Here is a 12,124-nt window from a genome sequence, read left to right on the forward strand (position 1 = left end):
GTGTGTGTTCTGTGTTATTTAAGCAACGGATCGATCAGATTGCCAATACACAGACATTTAAATGGAAAGACAGCAGAGAAATACAGTAAGCAACACAAAGACACAAACAATTTTAATAAGGAGTTCACCCTATTCTCCAGGGCTACATCTCCGGTCTAGCTTCAGTGGTGGCCTTATTTTATTGTGTCTTTAAGCAGAGAATTTACAATACAGGGACTCAATATGAGTTCTCCTGAAGCAGGTTTGCTTGGTAGGGTGGTTCTTGGATTCCCCAAGCCACTCAGAGTACACAGACTCTCGTTCTTCCTACCAGCTCTGTGACCCTCGGGCTACAGTGGAAAGAGCCAACTATGATGCTCAATCCAGACAGATTCCTCTATGGGAAGGCTTGAATCTTCAAGCTCTCTGGTGCTCGATGCTGCCTGTGGTCAGCTCGGCCCTCTGTCACCTCTGTTTGGCTTTACAACTCTCTGTGTTCAATCCTCCTCTCAGGGTTCATTGTTCACTGTCTTCCTTTTCTCTTTTGTTCCTCCATTATTCTGTTAATTCGACTGTCTCTGTTCATGGCTTTAGCCATTCGATTCACATGTTTGTTCGGTTCCTCTCTCGCCTGCGTCGATTCTCCTTCCACATGTGTGCTGGGAGTTCCCTATTCGACATCAACATGAACGCTCGGGAAGTAGCCACGTGTCTTCATCTAACTAGTGCCAGCATGTCGTGTCGGTTCGTTTCTTCCATTACGTCGAGTATGCGTTCTTTCCACCGTGGCGGTCAAATGGATTCCAAATCCCTTTAGAACACGACTTAATTTCCTGTCGATTCCGCTTCTTTCCATTGGGCGCAATCTCAGCCGTCCGATCTGGGCTCCTCTAGATCCAACGTCATACGCACGTCGAGCGCAGTTGACTTGCTCGACCGATAACACGCGATCACGGCAATTTTTCTCTCACCTCCGCTGCCACACATCGATCACTGAGTGTGATCGCTTTGCTTCCTCCAAAACCTCTTACCGTTAAAGGGTGCCCCGATCAATACCGTCAGTTTTCCAGAGCGCGGGTCCCGCCTTTGTCCTTTAGCGCTTTTTGTTTCTCCACCCGCGGTTCTCCGGCTCCCAACGTGACCGAGTGCTTAAGACCCCTCCATTTCGGCCCTGTTTGCCTAGCTTTCGGGGCTCCCAGGGGCTACATCGACCTCCAACTTGAAAACTATGCTCCATCTGATGCTTATCATGCTTAGCCTTATACTTGGCCTGGCTCTTTTCCAGCTGTTCCTGTATTGCCTGGTGGATCTCCTGGATCTATTCAATGAACCTAGTTGCCTTGTCCACATCACTGTGTCCATCAACCATGGTATCTTTACCAAAGACAAAATCCAAAGGAGACCTTGGTATGAAACCAAAACATGTCTCAAAAGGAGATCTCTGTGTAGAAGAGTGTTTGGCTCTATTGTAAGCATGTTGCACATAGCACAAGTGCTCATCCCAAATCTTAGGATGTTTGCTGCAATATCCTCTCAGTAACTGGATCACCGTCCTGTTAACTACTTCTGTCTGGCCATCTGTTTGTGGATGAAAAGCTGTGCTTTTCTTCAATTTGGTGTCCATTAGTTCCCACATACTTGACCAAAACTTCTCCACAAATCGGGTGTCTCAATCAGATACAATTGAAGCGGGTAATCCAAAATGAACCCATACATGTTCAAAGAACAATTTTGCAGTTTGTTCAGCTGTAATCTGTTTACTACAGGGTATCAAGATACACATTTTGTTGAACCTATCCACAACAACATATAGATAATCATGACCTTTCCTAGATTTAGGCAGTCCTCCAACAAAATCCATGGAAATGCTTTCCCAAGGGTGAGAAGGAACTGGTAATGGAGTGTATAAGCCTAGTTTTCTGTTACTGGGCTTGCTTTTAGCACACATAGCACATCCCTTTACATATCTAGAAACTGTCTCATTCATTTTTGGCCAATAGCAGAACCTTTGCAGCTGTGCAACTGTTTTACTTACCCCGAAGTGACATGATATCAGAGAAGTGTGTGCTTCCCTAATTATCTTTACTCTCTCAGTTTGTGGAATGCAGAGTTTCCCATAATGATATAAGAGTCGGTCCTTCACATGATAGTCCAATTCTTCTACTCTTTTGCCTTGACTCAAAGTTGCATATACATCTTTAAAGTCCATGTCCTGAGCATACTGTTCTATGTAGCTTTCATGCAACACAGAATTATGCTGAAGTATGGTAGATGCATTTATAATGGGTCTAGATAACATGTTTGCAACCTTGTCATGTATGCCCTTTTTATACTTGATGACTAAATGAAACTGTTGTAGAAAACCTATCCATTTGTAATGTCTCGATTGTTGCAACTTAGTTTGGGAGTGTAGATATTGAAGTGGCTGATGATCAGTATGTATTACTGTTTCTTTACCCATCAAGTAATGTTTCCAATTTTTCACACTATGAAATAATGCATACAATTCTTTATCATAGGTAGGGTAGTTAACTACTGCAGGATTAAAAGTCTCAGAATGATAACATATGGGTTTACCGTGCTGTGTCAATACTGCTCCCATGGCATAGTCATTGGCATCAGTTTGGATCTCAAATGGTCTTTGTAGATCTGGCAGTGCTAGTACAGGTGTTGTACTAATCTTTTCTTTCAAGGTGTCGAAGGCTTTTTGCTGTTTGCCTCCCCACTGAAACACCTTGTTCAATCCTGTCAAAGCATGTAAGGGAGTTGCAATTGAGGAAAATTTTGAAATGAACTTCCTCCAGTATTGTGCTGCTCCTAAGAAGCTTCTTACTTCTGTAGCAGATTTGGGTTTTGGCCAGTTTACAATGACTGCCACTTTAGAGGGATCTATTTTCAATTCACCTCCCCCTACTATATGACCCAAATAATTTAGAGAGGTTTTGCCAAATTCACATTTGGAGAGTTTAACATAAAGTTTTTCTCTTCTCAAAACATCTAATGTCTGCTTAACATGCTTTAAATGTTCTTCCCACGTTTTACTAAAAATCATAATATCATCCAGATACACAATAAAAAAATCATCAAGAAAAGGTCTGAGTACATCATTCATTAATCTCATGAAAGTAGCAGGAGCATTAGTTAGGCCAAAAGGCATAACCAACCATTCATACAATCCCTGCTTTGTTTTGAAAGCAGTCTTCCATGCATCTTGCTCTGCAACTCTAACCCGATGGTATCCACTGTGAAAATCCAACTTGGTGAAATAAACAACTTCCTTTAATTGATCTAAAAGATCATCTATGCGAGGAAGAGGATAACAATTTTTTATTGTTATCTTATTCAGTGCTCGGTAATCAATGCACATTCTCCACGAGCCATCTTTATTTCTCACCAAAACGATTGGTGACCCACATGGTGATGTGTTAGCCTTCCTTGCTTTCCACTTCTGCTTTCTTTTCTCCTTGCTCTTGCTTACAGTGGGTTGGGATGGTCCCCCAACTTCTGGATTTCCATTCTTTCCTCTAGCTTCTAGATGAGTAGCTTGTACAGATACCTCATCTATACTAGTGGGATTAAACATGAGGATGGTATGCCTCATGTAGTTGTGTAGACCACCAATGTACTTCAAAAGAGTCTCTGGTGAGTCTAATGAGATACCCAACATCAATGCTCTCTTTCTGAACTCTTGAGTATACCCTTGCACACTTTGCCCTTTCAATTGCCGAAGAGTTTTCCAACTCATCATGGCTTGTTGCCTGTAGGCCAATGGATAGAACTGCTTTTGGATTGTAGTAACAAATTCACTCCAGACAGAGATGGTCTTACCATGTCTTTTCATATCAGCTTGGGTTCTGCCTTCCCACCAAACCAAGGCATTGCCTCCTAGGCGTAGGCTTGCCAGCTGAATCTTACTCTTGTCCGAGTCTATGCTCTGTACTCTGCAATACACATCAATTTTTCTAATCCAATTGTCCAACTTTTTAGCATTTAGCTCTCCATCATATATAGGCAAATCAAATTTAACATCTAACTTAATCAAAGATGCTTTCTTATGATGCACAGGGCTATTAGGAGGTGTGAGAAAGCTTTCTTCTTTCCCCTTTCCTTTGGAGTGGTTTTGGGAATGAGATTCATCTTCTTCTTTATCTTGTTTAGAGCCTGATGAATCTCCATCCTTATGCTTTCTAAAGTCCCTATACATTTCTTCTACCATAGACTTTATAGCTAGGAAACTTTCTAGGAATTGAGGGTCTGGCCCCATAGAACCTTCCTCTGACATTGTCTTTCGAGAATAGACTCTCCCAATTTTAGGATTAGTTTCCACCAACTCTCCTTCTCCTAATTTGAGCTTTGATCTAGTGAGCATTCACAGCTAAACCAACACAAGCTTGTCTAAACTTACAACCTAGAGCTCTGATACCACTTGATCTGAAAATTCACCCTATGAGTGACATCATTTAAGATTTATTAAACAAAAGGTATTACAGACTCATGTGTTGGTGTGTGTTCTGTGTTATTTAAGCAACAGATTGATCAGATTGTTAATACACAGACATTTAAATGGAAAGACAACAGAGAAATACAGTAAGCAACACAAAGACACAAACAATTTTAATGAGTTCACCCTATTCTCCAGGGCTACATCTCCGGTCCAGCTTCAGTGGGGTCCTTGTTTTATTGTGTCTTTAAGCAGAGAAATTACAATACAGGGACTCAATATGAGTTCTCCTGAAGCAGGTTTGCTTGGCAGGGTGGTTCTTGGATTCCCCAAGCCACTCAGAGTACACAGACTCTCGTTCTTCCTACCAGCTCTGTGACCCTCGGTCTACAGTGGAAAGAGCCAACTATGATGCTCAATCCGGACAGATTCCTCTATGGGAAGGCTTGAATCTTCAAGCTCTCTGGTGCTCGATGCTGCCTGTGGTCAGCTCGGCCCTCTGTCACCTCTGCTTGGCTTTACTGCTCTCTGTGTTCAGTCCTCCTCTCAGGGTTCACTGTTCACTGTCTTTCTTTTCTCTTATGTTCCTCCGTTATTCTGTTAATTCGACTGTCTCTGTTCATGGCTTTAGCCATTCGATTCGCATGTCTGTTCGGTTCCTCTCCCGCCTGCGTCGATTCTCCTTCCGCCTGTGTGCTGGGAGTTCCCTGTTTGGCATCAGCATGAACGCTCGGGAAGTAGCCACGTGTCTTCATCTAACTGGTGCCAGCATGCCTCGTCGGTTCATTTCTTCCGTTACGTCGGGTATGCGTTCTTTCCACCATGGCAGTCAAACGGATTCCAAATCCCTTTAGAACGCGGCTTAATTTCCTGTCGATTCCGCTTCTTTCCATCGGGCGCAATCTCAGCCGTCCGATCTGGGCTCCTCCAGATCCAACGTCATACGCACGTTGAGCGCGGTTGACTTGCTCGACCGATAACGCGCGATCACGGTGGTTTTTCTCTCACCTCCGCTGCCACGCGTTGATCACTGAGTGTGATCGCTCCGCTTCCTCCAAAACCTCTTACCGTTCAAGGGTGCCCCGATCAATACCGCCAGTTTTCCAGAGCACGGGTCCCGCCTTTGTCCTTTAGCGCTTTTTGTTTCTCTGCCCGCGGTTCTCCGGCTCCCAACGTGACCGAGTGCTTAAGGCCCCTCCATTTCGGCCATGTTTCCCCAACACTTCGAAAATCAGCTCCTTTTCCCGTTTCGAGGCTCCCAGGGGCTACATCGACCTCCTGCGCAGTCTCCATGGGCCTCGGTCAGCACGCTTTGACCGAGGTCCTCGTCGTTCCACGCCGGCTGCCATGGCCACTGGTTCAGGGTGTTTTCGATCACTGTTTTGGATTTCATTAGAGATTTGTTCAACCTGATTTAGTCATGATTCTTTGACAGTCGGTTATGGATCCAATTCGGATCAACAGCTTCACTGTAGTCTCCATGCTACATCATCAATGACAAACTATCTTCATATGAAGGAGTCTTCACAACTCTTCATATTTCCCACACATAGTCTGCAAAGTTACCTCATGATGATTTCAAATATCCATCATGATCTACAATAGTCTTTACACAACTTCAATGTATCTACAATGAACTGCGGTAAGCTCTGCACAAAACAACTCTCTGTTTCAATCCGCTGTTCTCACTATCACGATAAATGCTTCAGTAGTGACTGCTTCAGGAGTAACTTCTTCAGGAGTGACTTCTTCTCACTATTCTTGCTATCATGATCTCTTACTTCCCAGATTCAGACTCACAAACGCTTCAATTCTAGTGTTGGCTACTGCTCCCTTCAAATGATGGCAGATGAAACTTTATTTTTCCCCTTCGCAGAATTGTTCTTCAGGTTGCATTATGTACTTGATTAATTCATCACAGGTCCGAGCCTTTCAAAGATTAACCCAATCAGCAAAATTGCTTCGTCCTTCGGCTTCCTCCTGTCCTGCTAGACCTTCGGCTTCCTTCTGTCTTACTGGACCTTCAGCTTCCTCCTATCCTGCTGGACCTTTGGCTTCCTTCTTTCCTGCTGGACCTACAGCTAGCTACTTTCTCATGCGATCTTTGGCTTCTTTTGTAGCTTTATCGTCTGCTAAACCTTTGGCTTCTTGACCTTTCGACTTCTCGATGTTTCGTTCGCTTGACCTTCGGCTTCTCGATCTTCGGCTTCCTCTGTCTCTTCAGCTTCCTTTTTCTTCCATTCCTTCGGCTTCCTTTTTCTTCCGTTCCTTCGGCTTACTCAAAACTGAAGCGTTTTGACTCATTTTTATACGAGTTTCACCAATGACCAATGGACACGTCTATTGGAGGGAGGTCGACTTGTATATTAAAAATATATATCGGAGAGTCTTTTATCCATAGACTTGATTATTCATGGAAAACCATATAAGAGTTGTTATACCCACATGGAGGTCCCACATGCCACGTCATCACCTTTAATCCAATTGCAACTTCATGAAAGATCGGAGTTATTCCTAAGACTCCTCGATATGCGATAAATACAAATCGGAAGTGTTTACATTGGTGGGTTTTAAACAAAGACCTGACCAATCACCAAGCAGTGCTTTAACACAGAACCTGCCAACGAACGCCGGTCCCACCTGAATGCACAAGACCGGACCCCAAATAAAATTAAACTCGTGTCCATAAACTTCTCGGGTCCACTTAGTCCCAAGTCTTATCGGATTAATTCTCCACCATTGATCTCATCATTAATCCGATGGTTGTTGATCCACCCGATCAACAAACCCAATCATTGATCCTCCACCATTTGATCAAGGTGCGCTGGATCCAATGGTTCACAACGATATTAGCCAGGGAACTTGCGCGACGCTTAACCGCCTTTACGGAGCCGATAAGGATTATAAATCCTTGATCTATAAAAGTTTGGTTCCGTTTTGAGATTAACGTCTGATCACTTTATGACCCGATATCCATTGGATATACAAGGTCAGCAAATCTATGGTTTGCGGGTCTTCAACTAGCACACGGGTTAAAAATAGGTTTAACCCTCGCCGTTGACTGTGACATAAGCGTTGAAAATGAGATTGACGGCTAGGATTTAGTGCGAGCCTTCAGCCACGATCAAAACAGACCTACACTCCTACCCTCGCTCTTTCGTTGTTTTCTTCCTATCGGTTCTTCTTGGGTATATATTACATGTGATACTTCCGATATGGCTCCTCTGATGTTTTCTTCTTTACTCCTCTGTTATCGTTGTTTGCTCTTTGTTCTTTCGATAACACTTACCCTTGGGCATATGCGATAACCTGCTTCTCTTGCTCCGATGACTTGCTTCTTTGATGGCTTTCGATAAACTCTTCATCTTACTCTTTGGCTTCACGATGGCTTCTCCTCTTTGGCTTCTTGCTCCTATTGCTTCACAGATCTACTGCTTCTATTATGTCTGTACAATTGTTGTTCAATTGATGTTCAATTGCTATTCAATTGACCTCCTGCGTCATTTGCTGTTCAATTGTTGTTTAATTGACCTCCTGCTGTTCAATTGACCTCCTACGTCATTTGTTGTTCAATTGACCTCCTGTTGTTCAATTGTTGTTCAATTGACTTGGATCCTCCATCTCATCATATCATCATATATCAAACTTTCATCACTATGAGCATTATGATCAATGGGCATCAATGGGCAATCATGTATCAAAGAATTTGCCATCACAAACACTGCTATATTGACATCAATGACAACCTAGATTAACAATCTCCCCCTTTGTCATTGATGGCAATATTCTTCTTCTCTCCCCCTTTGACATCAATGGCAAAGGAGTGCACAAGGACTCCCCCTATCAAACTACTTCTATTCTTTATGAATAGTATATCTTCATGGGTATGTTACTCCCCCTGTCGTGGTGCTCTTCTTTTTACTCAAGATAGAAGGATTGCTACCTCATCATCAGCTAGCACATTATCCCTTCTTTATGTCTCAAAAACTACTTTATCATGGCTTCAACAATGCTTAAATATGCTCCATTTCAATGCTTCCAAATAGACTCCAAATAGCCATACACCAAATGTTCAAGTCCAAGTTTTTATGCTTCTGCAATCCAAATTTTGTTGTCTTCACAGTCAGAATTAAGGAGTCTTTATAGTCTGAATCAGGAGAAGACGCCACTGAAATTGCTATCTTTCTTCATATCCAAGTTCCTTTGTATCTCTATGCTTCTCCTTAAGTTACTGAGCTATATTCGATTGCACAACGTTCTCTTTTCTATAGTCCTTTTGATGAGCCATCTTTTCCTTCTGTTCTTGTAAAAGTCTCTGCAAGTTATCTCCAGAAGTATATTTTGATATCCAATCTGTGACTGTCTTTTAAATTCTTTTTACTGATTGGCATCTTTTTGCAATGCTTCAGTTTTGTTAGATGCCACCAACTGCTCTTACTTCAAGCTCCATTCCCAGATGTATCTGTTTGTTTGAAGGTTGCCTCTATTTGTGTCCATCATTTACCTGTTCTCACATCAAATCCCTGAGTCGATACATTTAACATTTGTAATAACAACAACATAGTTATTTTCCCTATTTCTCTAGCATTGAATGGCCTTCTTTGCTGCTCCAATTTATGCTTAGTGATCAAGTGGAAAACATCTTCAACAACAGTCCAAAGAATGGTTACAAGATCATGTTCTTCAATGTAGTGCTCCTGAGAAATGATCTTTATCAAAGAATGATTGTTAATATAGCTCATCAAGGATTTCATAAGGACCCTTTCACAAATAGCTTCTGCAATAATGATCAAGAATCACAAGCTCCCCCTAACTGTATACATGGTATCTTTTTGGCAGAATCCCATCATCAAACACTCGAAATATCAAGAATATATTCATCAAGTCAACAACATGTGTTGTTGGCTGGAGGGATCAGGAGTTTTTCATGTTGTATTTGCTTTCTTCTCCATACTAGTATAACTTTCTTTTCTGGCATAGTTTTAGCTTGAGAAGGTGCCCAAATCAACTTACAATTACGTGCCATATAACCAATGTTATGACACTTTAAGCACTCTATGTTGTTCTTGAATAAGAATTCATGACTTCTTCTTGCAAAATTGCTTCTCGGAGATTGACAGGGACCATTATATTTATCTTTGTGATATGCCCTACAATCTTTTGCCATGTGTCCAAAGTTTGTACAAGAATAACAATAACCAAGAAATAAACTTTGGTACCTGGGAGATGGAGATTTCCTTGATGTACTTCTGAAGCCTTTCTGCCTTGAGATCCTTTGATTATAACCATTTCTTCTTGCGTCCTTGACATCATCTGCATTTCTTCTTGGAATAGGATTTCCTTCATTGTTTCCTTGACTCTTATCCTTGCCTTTGCTGGAACTGGGAGCATCAACATTTCTTTCTGGCTTCCTCACATCCTTTTTGTTTGAAGCATTATCACTCTTGCTTGAGGATTCTCCTTCATAGCCAAGACCTGATTTATCAAATGGAGATATTTGATGGCTGAGCATGTCATCCAAGGCTTGAGAGCTCTTCAAGATTTTGTCCATCCCTTCAACCTTTTTCCTGAGGGAGACAATCTCTTCTTCCAATCTTTCGCAATCATTATTCTTCTTAGCAAGTTGTTTCTCAGTTTCTTCCTTGATACGAGTAGCTTCATTTGCTTCTATTTTAAGGGAGATGATATCTGACTTCATTTTGAAGATTTCTTCATTTTCCTTTGCTAGACTGCTCTCCATTTCTTCCTTGATTCTTGTAGATTTACATGTTTCAGCCTTGAGAAGGTTGATGTTAGAATTTAATTTGAATATTTCTCCATCCTTTGCTTTTAGTTGACATATCATGGTGTTCCTCTCCTTTTATGCTTCATCAACCTGTCCTTCTATGGTTGCCAATGCTTCCATTGTCTTCTCAGCTCCTTGTGCTAACTTTCTTGCTTCTTGTAGTTAAGATTAGGTGCTCGACTGTTAAGGATGCGTAAGCAGGCTCGACCCTTTTTGTGCCTTTGTTCAAGTTGACTTGACAAGGTATCTTCCCGTTTCTTTGCTTTATCCAATTGATTTGTCATGGATATGGCTTCTTCATGATGCTTTCTTTTGCTTTGATGAAATTCCTTCTTAAGCTTGGCAAGCTCTTCATCCCTTTCTTGTACTTGAAGCTTGACAAGGTCAACTTTCTTCTTTGTTTAGTCTTGGTCACTAGCTAGTGCTTTCTTATTAAGTTCCTCGTTTTCCTTTTTCAAATTGGTAATCTCTTCCATGGCAGCCATAAGTTTAGTGAGGAGATCTTCTACAAGTCTTTTTCATTCTCTTCATTTTCTAGGTCTTCTTTAGCCTTGATGTCATCAATCTCATCTTAAGCTTCCTTGACGGGCTCTGAATTTTCTTCTTGTTTTCCATCATTTTCTTGACTAGAGATCATTGTCAATGCTCCTTTTCAGTGAAGATCATGAAGTTTGTCCCATATATCCTTCGCTGACAAACATTTTCCTAAATTGTTCTTTATAGAATCTGGTAGCCCATTCAATATTGCCTTTATCGCTTTTGCATTGTACTCCTTGGATTCTCCATTCATCATGTTATAGGTAATTACTGATTCCCATACTTCAATGCCTTGAGTCTTTAAGAAATTCCTCATTCTTGCTTCCCATATATCAAAGTTTCCATTGAACCATGGAGCCTTCACAAATTGATTGATTTCTATTTCAATGGTACAGGGAGACACATCTTTATGAGGATTGGAGACTTTCTTCCTTGGCTTCGCCATTTGTGTTCTAATGATCAACCTTCAAGTTGTTAGGCTTTGAGTGAAGGTACTGGCTCTGATACCAATTGTTGGAAATACTGGGGGCGGGTGAATCGGTATTTCTTTTCAATTGTTATTTTTACCAATTAAATCGTTTATATTTAGAACACAAAATGAGCAATAGGAATAAATGCTTTTATTAATATAATATTTACAATAAATCAGGTACAATATATATAAAGCTCCAATCTATTGCCAAGCACCAACTTGGTCATTTGTGAGGCTCCAACATCTAGGGCTCCAACCCTATCTTCTCAAGGCATCAACCTTATGTTTAGGAGCACCGACTCCAAGGACACCAATCCTTCCAATTCCGAGGCACCAACACCAAGGGCTCCAACCCTATCGTGTCAAGGTACCAACCTTGTTTGTTTGAGGCTCCAACCTTCAGGGCACCAACCCTCTGGGCTCCAACCCACTGCTATATTTTGTCTAGATATGTTTGGTAGTTATTCTCTGCTCCCAACATTTTCTTCACTGAATTTTGTCAATCTACAGCTTCATTATAGTCTCCATGCTACATCATCAATGACAACCTGTCTTCATATGAAGGAGTCTTCACAACTCTTCATATTGCCCACACAGAGTCTGCAAAGTTACCTCATGATGATTTCAAATATCCATCATGATCTACAATAGTCTTTACACAACTTCAATGTGTCTACAATGAACTGCAGTAAGCTCTGCACAAAACAACTCTCTGTTTCAAGCCCCTGTTCTCACTGTCACGGTAAATGCTTCAGGAGTGACTACTTCAGGAGTGACTTCTTCTCACTGTTCTTTCTATCACAATCTCTTACTTCCTAGAACCAGACTCACAAACGCTTCAATGCTGGTGCTGGCTACTGCTCCCTTCAAACGATGTCAAATGAAACTTTATTTTTCCCCTTCACAAAAT

This window comes from Pinus tabuliformis, chromosome X (assembly GCF_031772625.1).
Source record: "Pinus tabuliformis cultivar Carrire ecotype Pingquan chromosome X, CPIR1, whole genome shotgun sequence".
Taxonomy (NCBI): domain Eukaryota; kingdom Viridiplantae; phylum Streptophyta; class Pinopsida; order Pinales; family Pinaceae; genus Pinus; species Pinus tabuliformis.